This window comes from Pteropus vampyrus, unplaced genomic scaffold, assembly GCF_000151845.1.
Source record: "Pteropus vampyrus isolate Shadow unplaced genomic scaffold, Pvam_2.0 Scaffold73, whole genome shotgun sequence".
NCBI lineage: Eukaryota > Metazoa > Chordata > Mammalia > Chiroptera > Pteropodidae > Pteropus > Pteropus vampyrus.
The window spans coordinates 1,863,697-1,878,859 of record NW_011888854.1 but is presented as its reverse complement, the minus strand read 5'-3'; positions in this window follow the sequence as shown (position 1 = coordinate 1,878,859).

Here is a 15,163-nt window from a genome sequence, read left to right as displayed (position 1 = left end):
ATTAGAAATATGATGGGAGTCTCTGATGGGCAATAGAGTCCTGGAGCCGTTCCAAGGGGGTGGCCTTTCCCTAAGTTAATGGTGATGCTTTGGCAATCTAGGCATTTGCATTTTAGGCAAATAGTTCAATAAGTTCATGAAGAAATGCTAAAAAGTATTTTGTCTATAATGAGGCCAGATACTTAAATTATCTAATTCTACAAGTTGCCCTCAGATAAGATTTTTTTTCAAATTATAGTCCTCCTGGCTGTTTATTAATCACAACAGTGCATATATGCCTACTGGAATTTTAAGTGGTACTCTCCTAGGGTGAATAAATGCATACAGAAAGGAATATAGTATTTCTAATATAAATACCAGTGAGATATGTACTCTTTTTTGATGAAATTATGTTTTACAGAGCAGTACTGAACATGTTGCTAGCTTTTTCTTACTTCCAGAAAAGAACTTTTTGATTCTTTTTTCTCCCGGCTTTATAAAGATATAATTGACAAATAACACTGCACAAGTTTAAGGAGTATGACATAATGATCTGATATATGTATACACTGTGAAATAAGTAGCACAATAATTTTAGTTTACCTATCCATCATCTCACTTATTTTTTCTTGTGATGAGAATTTTTAAATTTTACTCTTTTAGTGTCTTTCATAGATACAATATTGTCAACTATAGTCACCATGCAGTACACTGCATCTCCAGAACCCACTTATCTCGTAAGTGGGAGTTTGTACCTTTGACCACCTTCACTCATTTCTCCATCCTCCTCACTCCAACCCCCACCTGTCGTGTCAATCAAGATTTAAATAAATCAGACACAATCATTTCCTTCCGGAAAACCAGAAAATAAGACAAACTCTGCTAAACACCCGTCTCGTTACCGTAGAATCTAGATGTCTTCTGATATAGTGTGTGTCACCAAGACCTTTAACTAATAATTTAAATGACACGATAAGGGTATTTTAGTCATATTCATTCTCCTTTATCACATTCTGGTATAATCGCTATCGTCATTTATGACCATAAAAGCATATTTTGAATCTTAAAATATGTAGCCCTATTTTAATAGTAAAAACCTATTTAATTTTAAAAAATCAAAAACTAAATTTATTTTAAGTAATTGTCTGACAAGATACATATGGAATTTTTTCTTTCTCATACATAACAGAATATCTCATTGCATTCTTACCATTTGTGATTTGATCAAAATATTTCAAATTATTTAACATTTACATAAGTTTTTATAATCCCACCTGTTTAAACATGTAAATTTTCATTGTATTTGACATTAAATGTTTTTTTAACAATATAATATAGCAACCACTATAAAGCTTAAAGTATATTGAATTATGACTATTTTTTTGACACCATAAGCTCTCTTTCTTTGAAAATGTGCTTTTTTTTTTTTCCTTTACATGGAACAAAGTGTTTCAAGAATGTATTCAGCCATTGTATATTAGGTTAAAATAACTGGTATGGAATAGATTGATTTAGGATAAATAGCATCATTTATTACAAAATTTTAAGAAGCTTTCTGGTTTCCTAAACTAGCTATTGTCTTCATTAAATTGAAATGTAAAAATCAAATTATGCTCTCTATGTAAGAGAGAAAAATTCTTCAGAAAATAGAAACAAAACACTTTCATTCTATAGCATTTTTTAAAAACAAACTTTTAACAATCATTGAAGTCATCTAAATTATGTGGGGTATTAACATGTTAAACTATCTTCACCACTTTGAGATTTAAGGATCCTAATTGCAAAAAGAAAACAAAATACTCATTAAAAAAAAAAAATCCTAAGAGTACTGGAAAGACTGCGTAGTACAAGCTAACACAATACCTGGGGATTACAAGGTAGATGGTCTGATGGATTTGACAATAAAGGAACCACATGGTACAGAAAATTGACCACTCGAGCCTCAGAGGAGAAGGACAGGTGGTATCTCAATAATACCCAAGAAGAGAAAAGTGGTATCATTTGGAATTAATCATGATAAAGTCAGAAAATTAAAGACAAGGGTGAAGACAGGTAAGCTAAGAAGACCAAACGTATCAGAAAACGCAATGTTAATAACAAGACGTAAACAATTCTAAAAATTACCACCAATAGAAACACTTTGAGAGAGAAAAGCTTTTTACAGGCTGCAACTTAATATTTAAATGGACTCTCTGGATACATTTTAAAACATGCATTCAACTTACAGATAACATGTATATTATGAACTCATATATATATAATTAACCAAAATTTTCTATTTTTTTCTTCAAAATCATCTTAAGATAATAATGCATATTATTAAAATATCTTAGAAAAAATCTCAAAGGTACCAATTAAATGTGTCTAGTTAAAAGAATTTATTGTAGTCACCCTAACGCGGGAGGAACCCTCACTCCAAATTTGGTTTGCATATTGAGACGGATGTACCGAGAGGGTCAGAAAATGTTTCTTATTCATGCAATGATGTTTTCTGGAGGAAAACAGAGCAATGGCCCACGTGGATCCAGAAGCGAAGTGAGAGCAAGGGAGGGGCTGGCTTTGGGGTCTTATTGTGATTTGGGGATGCAGCTGTGTCTTGCATGGTTAGCATGGTTTAAACTTTCTACCCACGCCAAGGGAGGAAGACTGCGCTTTCTACCTGGCTTGCCCAGGTACGGAGGGAGAGGAACATATGGAGGGGTGGGGCTTTACAGCTGTCAGCAGTCAAACGTCAAAAATGGAGCCTCTCTCTTTAGTATGGAATATCACATAATTAACATATACTATTTATTTATGAAAATAAATGTAAAATTGAAGTTTGATGGGTATTTTTATAGAATTTAAAATGTTTTATTATTTCTTAAATGTGTATGTTTTTTTTAAATACTTAACAATTAGGAATATAGGCCATATGTATATTTAATTTATATACTTCCTCCCCTACTATAACCTTGGAGATAAAATATACTCTTATTGGTAACAATAACTTACTCTCCTTGCATTTCGCAAAAGGGATGATGAACCACAGTAACAGGAAGACATCATAATCTTTTGAAAGAGGTGGTATTTTTTTTTAATATTCACTCAATAATTATAACTTTTTCCCATGGAGGAACACAACCTCTTCTCTCCCCTTAGGGTTTGTGAGTAACTACTACCCACAAATATAATCATCTGAACAAAACCCTAGATGGGTTTTCTGAATTAAGATCATACCTTCAGCAATCCATTTGCTTTCTCTGTGGAAGCTCTTCACTTCATGCACCAATACCAAAAGTAAGTGCCACTCAAGATTTCTAGTTTTTTGTTTGTTTTGTTTCCCTCCCAGAGAGGAAAGGTAAAGAACACATACATTTTTTAGACTCAGAAAAATTTTGTTTATGTTAACAAATGTTAATTACGTGATATTCAGTACAGAAGATAGCTGTTTCTCTTTTCTCTATTTTTTGTGGATCTGAGGACAATTCTTTGTCTGAAACTCAAAGGCAATTTGCGTGACTATGAGGAGGCACTATGTTGAAACCTGGGACAATGGGGTACCATTTGGTCCTCCTTTTCCTTACCTTTGATCGCACAGGGTTTTTGTTATAGCTAGTCATAATCGTCTACGAGAATTGACTAACTTCAATTAACTGATAAAATAAGCTCTCGCTTGGAAGTTCTGTGTCTAAATGCCTTGTTAAACTTATTGTTCTTGTCTAGCTTTGGTTTCTGGTCCTTGAAAATACTATGTACAAAAATTTTTATGTTTCCTTCAATTCACATGTTGCTACTTACTTCCTTTTTCCCTAAAACGTTGCTTGTAGTAAAAAATCCTCTTGAGGTTAAACCTTCTGCATGGCCCACCGCCCCACCTATCCCTGGTCTGAGCTGTTCACCCCTGTCAAACCCTGTCCGTCTCAAAAAACTCCCGGTTATTCTGCCCATAAGGCAAAGATATCACTTTTTATTTTCTCGGCTCTTTGCCGCCCTCACCTGACGGAGGCTGTCCTGTTAAAAACTTTTGAAAAGAGGAGTATAATGGACTGAGAACCTTAAAATGCATTACTTTTAACACAGTAAAGCAAGAGAGAAACATATGCAGCTTAAAAAAAGTCAGGAAAAGAAAAATCCTACAGTCATAAGTTACTATTAAAAGATGCTGGTCAAATTCTAAGAGAATAACTCTGCCCTATTTCATGATGATCTCATGAGACCTCTTGTTGACAAAGCATATTATGTACGGCCCTCAGTATTGTAACAAAAAATTGTGGTAATAAGATTTATTACTTTCAAGTATATTTTGGTATATATCGTTCTGTGTTCTCTTTCATAATGTTTTGGAAGAACAATTAATTACTTTGGTACATACCATGAAAAGAAAATATTACTAACAATTCCATTACCCAGAGAAAACACCTATTTACATTTTTTATGATCCTTTCTAACATGCAAATATTATACATAAAATGCTATATACATGGATATAGATTATTACATATTTTGAAAATGAGGTGCTAAAATTTTATTTTTATGTATTCCTGTCGAAGATAGGCCATTTATATTTTGCTTTGATTTAGATTTAAGTCATAACCATTCAAACTTACAAATGCATCCTAGTCTAGATATCTAAAATTGCACAATCTTGTTTCATGTGTGCTGAATATTAAGGATGTGTAAGTTGAAGTACTACTAAAATCTGAGTATTAAACGCCTTTTTCAGTTCAAAAGCTTGCTATGTATTCTGAAGGAGAAAAATGACAATTTGAGTTCTAGTAGAACTCTATGGAAAGGTGCTAAATAGCCCTTTGACAAAGTTCCCGATGCTTCTATGACTGACAGTCATGTTCAAGGACAGATTAAGACAATTCTAAAATGGCTCAATACTTGAATTTTATAAATATGCATTGGTACACAACAAATTATTTAACAATATAGAAACAACTGATGTTTTGAAATTTTTTTACTCAAAAAGTTTTTATAAGACATCACTATCCTTTCACTAAGACCTCATTCATTATATGTGAACTGGAGTGTGAAAAATATCTATTTTTAAATCAGTCTAAGAAAAAATAAAGAATACTACAGTTTTCAGTGTTCGTCAGTCCTATAGGGAGACTCTGGACCTTAATTTACCCCTTTTATTTCAACAGATCAAATCTTTATTCCCCTTGTTTCGACAAAACATATTTGGAGTTCTCAGTATTGGCACATGTCTCCACTCAGGTGCTTGTGTTACCCAAGTGTAAAATTCTCAGTCTGTGCAAAATCAGAAAACACATTATAACATATCGTACTGTCCAGGATTACTGTGAAGTGTTATTAGCAGGGAATGAAGCATGTCGACACCTACGAAAGTCCAGTTGTCAAGGCGAGACCAGCATCTGTTCACCTGAAGCAACAATTTCTACCTCTTCGATTAGTCACAGCAATTTGACCAAAGTCTATTTTACACACTGAAAATTATCCCCGGGTCCAGCTCTCCTCTCAAGCCAACAGTTCCTGGTATGGTACTGGTACCATAGATTTAACTCAAATTACACAAAATGTGTGCTTTATCTGTCACATGTGATTTAAGTAAGGCGAGGGCTATGATGAGGAGAAAACAAAAACAAAATGTCATTATCTTTCTGGAAAGTCCTCCAGGCTTCAAATAATTTACAACTGGTTCTCGTTTATACATAGAACAAATCTTAAAATGAAAAGAAAAAAAAGAAACCAAAAAACAGAGTGTTCAAGCATGATACAGTCAGGGGCTTGTTCATCTTGCAATTCATCTGCCTACATCTCAAAGACAGTGAACCCTTTCAAGACTCAATAGTCACCTTTGACATGAAAATACACATCATTTACATACTTCCCCACTGAAGCATATGTGTCCATATCTTGACCACCTTCAGTTTACCGTGTTCGAGGAGAGGCATGCTTATAAGAACTCCCTGTTTAAATAGAAGCTTTGTGAGGAGAATCTCTTGCCCTGAGTTTATTTTTTAAAGTTTTCCAACAGACTTACAATTAATCTCATCACCAAGGAACTCTGATTAGATACACCCGTCTTTTAAAAATTAGGAAAGTGTTATCCAGAGATAAAATGATTGTGTCAATGTTATAGTTTGTTATAGTTTGTATAGTCAAGCCAGCTCAGAAATCCACGTGACATCAGCCTTATTCATTTTTTCAGAGAACATGCATCTTAGAAGGGAATATCTGCTTCATATATGTAAGCAATCTTTATATGTCTATTACTTAAATGTGTTTTAAATTAAATTTATTTGTTTTAACTAAGGTAAAGGACATACATCTTGTTGAAGATATTTTTAACCGATTTCTCAGTCTTATATTTACGATTCACTATTTTATGTACTTTACTGTCAAATGTAAGCCTACCACATATAATAAAAATTCACATTAAAAATAGATGCAAGACATATTTCTAATGTATTAAGAAACTGTTTTTAAAAAGAGAAAATAAAATAAATAGTATTAAATGCTCCAGGAAAAGCTAACTGATGTTTTCCAGTCGATTTAAAAGAAATGTCATAATACCCTGCAATATTCATTCATTAAGCATTTGAAGGGATGTTTTAAAGAACAGAACGATTTATTCAGCTTTCTATAATACCTGTCAATTAGCATGAAATTAAAGAACAAAGAGGAGTACTGTCTAAGGCTGATCATAACATTCACCAATTGATTCCCATGTAACGCAGGAAAAATATGTTTGCAGTAAAATCATTTTTACTCTTAAAAATCTTGTTAAGTTTTCTTTTTAAATGTTGATCCAATTGTTTGCTTTAGAAGAGATACAGGCCCTTTGAGAAAAAAAAAACAAAAAAAAACAAAAACGATGTCTCCAATAAGCTCAGAATTTTGTATCTTAAACCTTTTCTTCTGAAATAGAGAAAATTCTCATTGGTAATTAAACAATTAAATTCAAATTTCAGTTCTCAATAGACCCAGCTAAGGGAAATCAAAAGGAAAGAAAGAAGCATGGGGTTAAGTTACTAAAGTTGCTGAGAAAGTTCTTTCAGACTCATAGATATACACAAAACAAAACAGAAAACGCATGGGATTTCACATACTTGGCTACTCTAATTCTTCTCACCTGTTTTTGTTTTTCCCCCAATGATTTCAATGTGTTAGAAAAAGCTGTAACGCAGTAAAACAAAAATTCAAAAGATACAGGAAGAAAATTTCTCTTATTAGAGGGATTTAAAAAACTCTTAAGAAAAATAGCTATTATAACTAGAAAACCTGTCTTATCTATTGATGCATTAAACACACACACACACACACACACACACACACACACACACACACAATTCAATGGCTTATAACGGTGGAATGTATTCTCTCTCACAAGTTTTGGTGTTTGCTAAGCTATTCTTTCAGTATTGCCTGTGTTCACTGATGTGGCTGCATCTGGCAGCTACACTGTTGACTGGGCACACTGACTCACCTAGGGAAGCTGGAGGAACATTCTCCCTCCTTTTCTTTGTATTTTCATTTTACACTGGGCCCAGAAATTGTGTAGCCTGCCTTAGAGCCAGGGGAAGAATCAAGGAGGCTAATCTAGGTATGAGGTGATGGTGCATCTAAACAGTATGGTAGCAGAAAAATGGTGCAAAGTAATTTGGATTTGAGTCTATTTTGACTATAGAATCAAGATGAAGTGTTGTAGGATATGAGAGAAAGGAGAACGTCTTCAGTGTCAGCTTTGAACAATATCCAGATATACGTCCATCTTCAAGATCAATATTCTGCACAGTGAAATTCAAAGAAGCAATATGTTTAGTGTTTTAGCCAAAGTTCATTCCAACTGTAAATAACTAATACAAATATATTAGTGTCGTAAAACGAGTAGGTTAGTCAGTCCCAAACCTCCATTGCTCCGTCTATGGATTTGTAATATGGTATTTGTTGTAAGAGTTAAAGAAGTTATTTACTTTGCACAGTACTCAAAACAAATGTTATTAGTATTCTCTTGACCCTATACTGTTATAAGAATATTTGTTTACCTTACTACAAATACATGAGCAATGTTAAGGTTCTCTTCTACTCACAGTGATTACTTCTTTTGTGCTATATTTCAATAATAGGAACTGTTTTGTTGTTTATTTTCCTAAATCACTTCTATATTAACATTTGTCTTTACTAATCCATTTAGCCTCATCCTTTTCTAGTGAGAAGAAAAATCAACCAGTGTTCAATATATATTATTTATTCAGCACTGGCCTCATTGCTGTGGAGATATAGAATAAGTCTCTGAGGTCTCCAGTATAATAAGTACTAATTTCTTGCTTTCCAAATTCAGTTTCCTCAAGAGAATGAGCTGTTATGTCAAATGCACATATTTTCCTTTTTGCAACTTTGGTTTCTTTTCTTAGACACCCTGTTCTAACTTCACTGGATTTTTAATCTCCTATCTTTGAAATGCCCTCTGACTGACGTTCAAATTCTTTATGACCTATATAACTGGATTGAAACTTTTTCCTTCTCTTAAAGCCTCAGACACAGAAGATGGGGATTTGGAAAATGGCTTTGTAATTTTTACACCTTTAGAGAATAACTGTCTTTACCCAACAGAAGAAAAACATTTGACTCAATATGTTTTATACTGTTAAATGTCATCGCACACTATAAAAGAAACGTCACACTAGGGTTTTAATCAAGGTAGAATCATTGAGGAGTTGACAATTATAGTTTCTCTGTAACTATTATTGTCTGTGAGATTATTCTAAACAGGATCGAATGGTATCGCTTTTAAAACAATGATTTTTTTTTCTTTAAAAATTTTAATTGTAATCTGACCTTTCTCTAGCTCTTAAATTCAGGCAGAGAACTGTTGGGGCTAGGAACAAAGGAGAATGTTAGCCATTTTGGAGGGATGCTTCTAAAAGCATGATATAATAATCCATTATGAAATCTGATCTAGCCTGCCATAAGTTTCCCTTCAGCTTGATTAAACTCTAGAATGATTTCTTCCTGACTGTAAGTCCCTGATCTTCCTTTTCTTAGAGCATTTACTTCAGAAAAGTTCCAATTTTCAATGATTTCTGTGCTACTCTGGAATGTAAATCTTCTCTCAGCCTCTGGCCAATTTTATAATCCAGAATGTCTTTCTCCAGGTTCTGGGAGCCGTCCCTTTCAAATGTAATCATGAAGAAAAATGTCACCTCTATTTCCTGGTCTCTGGGAAGACTGGAAGCTCAATTTGGATGAGCACCAATGAGCAAACACAGATGGCCAGATTTCATTGATCGGCTTCCCCACTAACATCCTCTAGTACTTTTCCTAGCTCATCCCAGGCTCAGAAATGCTCCTGCCTTCTGTTTCAGTGGAGTTGAGTTGTTTGACTCTCACTGCCACTGTCCTGAATAGAGACTTTCTTACCAGTGGAACATGCCCAGTGACATTTTTTCTTTAACACATCTCTAGGACCTTTTCTAATTGAGTTTAGAAACAATGAAAAAAGGTACGGTATCAAGAACCCAGTGGGGCATTTCTAGGGCAATGGGCAGATCGGTCTAAATAAAAATGCATGGTAGCAATCACATTTGCACTCAGATTGATATAAACAAACAAACAAACAAACTGTAATGTTAAGAGAAGACAGAACTTTTAGTAAAAAATAACAGAATAATGGTATAAAGAGATTATATTTCTGACTACCTAATTTATATTCAAGCGTTTGTTAAATTAAACTTCTGGAAAGGATTTACTATGATCTAAAAATAATGTGAAAAATTATAATCTCTTATTAGCCAGCCAGTTTCTCAAAAAAATAAAAAGTTTTAGTCTACTATCTATAATTTTAAAAGTCATCTTCCTGAGATTGAGAAATGTCACAAAGGCCCCAGAACATAAGCTCATTAAGACAGAGCCATATCAGTGTTAATCATTGCTTTTTCTACATGGTCCCAAGACCTGTGTATAGAAAATACTCAAAACATTTTTTTTAATGAATTAATGAAGATTAATTCAAATGAGGGAGCACAGTAGAAGTCAGGGCGGCTAGACAAGACAGCATACAATTACTTTAGGAGGTTAATATGAGGATAACCTGGGTACATTTAAGGGGAAAATGATGCCTTTAATATCTTTATATCAGATTTTGAAATTATTATTGTGAAATGAAACACACATGCCGACATGAACAGAAAGATGAAGATGCAGTTTAAGAGCAAATGCCTGTTAGCCGCCACTGAGGTGTACTTCTGTACATTTATTTTTTTCCCAGTGTTGCCTATAACATTTAACATCCCTAACTCACTTTCAGAAGAATGGGCGATTCTTAACTACTTGTTGAACTATGAGTTTATATCAAATGATACATTATTTTTTGGTGCACCAAAAGATAAAATAGAACAACGGATTGCCATTAGAAAAGATCTAAATCAGTTAAATGAATGCATTTGTATCAATTAATCTCACATATATTTTACCAAAACACCTTTCTGAAGTGGATTCCTTTTAAGGGAATAAACTTCATTTGGGAGCATTTTTGTCAAAGAGTATATATTTAATATATGGCACTTTAACATTTTGCATACAAAAATTTCAAATGACTATAAATACAAATTTATTGACAACTGTTCTTTTAACATTGGCTAGGTCAAGAAAACTCTATTGCGAAAAACAGAAAACTCGTAAATATTACCAAAAGACTGGTTTGTGTTGAATGCCATGACAGCGCAGAGGGTATGTTGTACTCAGCAGGTATTTCTTGATATAATATTATTTATCTCATTACATATAAAAAAGAGGAGAGAAAGCTAAAGATCTAATGAGTTAAAATTATTTAAAATAAGGTGAAGGGATTAAGAAGTGCAAATTGGTTGTTACGAAATAGTCAAGGGGATATAAAATATAGCATATGGAATATATTCAGTAAAATGTTATTAAGTATTTAATAACAGGTGGGTACTAAACTAGTCGGAGGGATCATTTCATAAGTTATACAAATGTTCAACCACTACACTGTACACCTGAAATTAATATAAAACAATACTGAATGTCAGCTGTAATTGAAAAATAATAAAATAAAAGTTAAAAAAAAATAGCTAGAAATAAATTTTATTTAAAAATATTTGCACAAAAGGTTATGGCATAGTACACTTTAAAGATATCAAGAGATACTGCGGATATTTTTTTTTTACGATACAGGCATTTAACTACAGTTACCAAACATCTTGTAAAAAGGTAATTCGTACCTGGCAAATAAAGATACATCTGCTGCCGCTGTATCAGTAAGATTAGTAAATTGAACCAAATTTCTATGCTTTCGTGGAAGTGTCCTAGTAGAGTATTATGGTATATTTAAAATCCCTGCGACACCTTGCTCCCCACTGAAATACTTGAGTAAAAATCTCTCTGGTAGTTATTAGAAGACTCTGTTGATGAAAGGTCACTTTTACCAGGTTATCTCTTTTTTTCTGGTCTCATTAATACCTTTAAATAAGTCACATATTTCAAATAATTCAGGAAGAATTAGTCCTGGAACTCCCACAGAAGTAACAATAGGGATGACATTTACATACCTGTTTCTCATGAATTGAATGGAAAATATAACACATACCAAGAGATTGCAAATGCAGTGAGGATGCACTTTGTGTAGAGAGACTCCCTAACAAACCTCAGTGTGGGGACTCCCCTTCTTAGGGGAATGGTGAGGCTGGAAAGTCCCCTAGCAACCTGGCACAGGCCTTCTGTGCAAGGACTTCTATGACTCTTGGGGCTTCCGTGGAAAACACCAGCTGGGGAAGACCAGAAGGAATTAGCACATGTCAAAGGTGGAAACAACTGAAACTGTTTTCTAGCAGCAGTTCCCAAGGAAAAATGCTAACTCGTTTCCTCTGTTTTCTTTGACCGCATTTGAAGCCTCCGAATCATGCCTAATAATTCATAATAATTCTGAAATCCAGCAATCACACTGAATGCTCCCTGACTTCAATTTGATGTATCTGGGCATCAGCCTGAGAGTTTCCACAAATATTAATGTGACCAGGGGGACCTCTGAAAGCACACGAAATTATTGTTTATACAGAATATAAAGGATCACCTGCACACTATGCATAGTTTAAGGAAACATACTATCTAAGAGGCACGGTGCTGTTACAGTCCCATATATTTCATTTCTGCCCATGTGAAAAGTGTCTCTCCCTGGAAAATCTGTTACAGTGTAATGCATAACTGTGAAGGCGAAGGAGCACTGAGTACATTTATTCCTACACCACTCAAGTGGAACCATCATAAGAAAGCTCGGGGTCCTAACCTCGCATGCAGTATAAATGACAAATGTACCATAATGCGTCCTTCTCATGTATTCAGCGTCCTATGGCTTCGATATATATATATTGGGTTATAGGACCCATATCTTAAGATCGCTGACAAGACGTCTGGCATGGTACTTTCATATTTTATGACTTATTGAACTATCATTTCAACTGTGTTCAGCACATCAACATGCTAAGTGAAGGGACCAGAATTATTTTTTGTTACATTTCACTGAGCTGTGTATCATTTCAGAATGGCTTCATGTACACAGGCATGAAAAGAGTGCTGGCTTTAAATCTTTAGTCATCAGACCTGAAAACAAAACAATTAAAATTAAATTATTCCCCCAGTGCCTTAAAACTAAGGAGATGATTAAAAATAGCTGTTTGTGAGGCAAGTGAACACTGGGAAATCTGTTTACTGCACTAAGAGAACCTCAAAGGAATTCTTGCATGCTGTGTGCCTGGAGTGATGTGTTCGAGGGACTGGTTTTCTTTCTCTTAGTTTAGATAAGCAAACAAAACCCGTTTAAAAAGAGGTTACAGAAATATAGGTACTCAGGTGTATATTTAGGGTTAGCGCAGAGCTCAAAACACTTAGTTGGGTTTTTACATTCATCCTGAATGTTTTTGTGGCTCACAAAGTGTACAGCTCATACACACGCTGTGACTGCTAACAACGCTGCTAGACAACCTACATTTATTCTACTGTTTGATCTACACTTACATGTATGTAGAACTTCGTGTGTGTGAACATAACCTGTAAAACTCCTGCCTCAGTATCCAAAATGTGATATCTGTACCTTTAGGAATACCACTCATTGGAAAGAAAATATCAGAACTTCTAGTGTTGTTATAATTTTTAATCTAGAAAATACAGAAATTGGCTGTGGGATGTTTACTCAGTTTGCATATAATTAGAACGGTAGTATTTAGTGTTAACTGAATTAATCATTACAATTTGTCCAAAGGTCTTAATAGGTTTCTGGAAACTAAACACACATCCAACGTAACAAAATACTGCGAACACAAGTGCATAATGAAAAAAAAAATAATAACAATAGCAGAGCTCAATTTTCTTTTACTCTTAAGATCCTGATCTAAAATCTTATTGTATGTCATTTTAAAAAGTAGACATAATTATCAGTGAATTATATCTGATAACGCAGGCAACATCTACAAATGTTATTTGAAATGTGAAATTATATCTATCTTCACTAATGATAAAATTCTATCTAAGTGTATTTTGTACATTTTCCATTCATACATAAAAGCAGGTTTCCAAATTTCCTGACTCTATGACAAGTGGTTACCATTAGTATTCTTTCTAGTCGATATTACAAAACACACACACACACACACACACACACACACGTATTCTGTTTCCTCAAGGTGAAGAAGATATTTTTAACCCTGAGTGAGAAAATAACTACTTTTAGAAGAAAACTGATTTTCTTTCTAGTTTGGTAATATGGAGAGTGTATTTAAATACGTTTTCATTAAAATAATATTTTGTCGCTACAGACAATAAACCGTAATACATATTGGTATGGGTTGAACTATATTCCCCCAAAACATATTGACATCCTGACCCAGAATACTTGTGAATGTGATCTGATTTGGAAATGAGATCTTTGCAGATGATCAAGTTAAGATGAGGTTATTAGGGTGGTCCCTACTCCAGTACGACGGATGTCTTTATAAAAGGGAAATTTGGACACAGAGATGTACAAAGGGATGATGATGTGAAGGTACGCGGAAAACACCGTCTGCAAGTCAAGTTATGCTTGATGCTACCAAAGGCTAGGAGACAGATCTGGAACAGATCCTCCCTCCCAGGCCTGGAAGGAACTGACCCTGCTCACACTTGCCTCTTAGACTACCAGCCTTCAGAACTTGGAACCACTCAGTTTGTGGGCTTTTGTGACAGCAGCCCTGGGAAATGGACATGCCCATAAAAATGCATGCATGCATATGTTACGAGAAACTTAGAGGCATCATTTCCTAAGCTATTTGATTCCTTTGAAATAAAAAGTTTGATGGATTTTTTAATCATTTGCTCGATATGCAAAAACATAATACTTTCAGACTAATTTGCAAGAATGATTTACAATATCAGAAAAGATGGAAACTGAGTAGCGGAATTACAGTATCTTGTATGGAACTGAAATATGATAATTTTCATATCTGTAAGTGCAGACAATGATGTACTTTCTTTATTTGGACTTTACGTATTGCTGTGAGATAGCCTTTTCTCCAGTGGAAACAAATACAACCCAAAATTGAAATAATTTCAAATTAGCATCTTTGACTCTCTGAATCACAAAGGGTTAAATCAAGATCAAATACTTCTTATTCATGTTAATACAACTCATCTAAAGGGCTTTTAAAATTATCTCTTTTTAATCCTTTAAAAAATTTTATGAGGTCGGTAACGTCATTACTGCCATCTTAGACAGAAGGATATTAAGATATGTATGAGCTTCCTTATGTAGGCTCCACCCAGCTGAGCGGGATTTCCACCCTGGGGCAGTCTAGCCCAGGGGCTCTGCTCTCAGCCTGTCACCATTCTATCAGTAGTCATGCACCCCGTAGAAGCCTTCTCCCATAAGGTTATAATAGAGCTGAAAAATTCCTATCCCCTAGTGACGTCAGACTCAGAGGTAGTTTATGTCATAGCGCAAGGCACCACATTTATGTTTGGTGCCCGCTCAGTCTATTGATAATAACCAAATGGGAGAGACGAGCTCGGAATGCGCATGGGCCTGGCTGGCCCCCCCTCATACACCTCCCCTCCGTGAAGCGGGGTTACCGCTGGCGTGAGCCACCAGCATTAGCAAACTTTGAAGAAAATAAGAGTTTATTACTTACAGACCCCGGAGCATCCTACACGGCCAGGAGCCACACAGAGGCGGTGAGTGGAGCTCGCG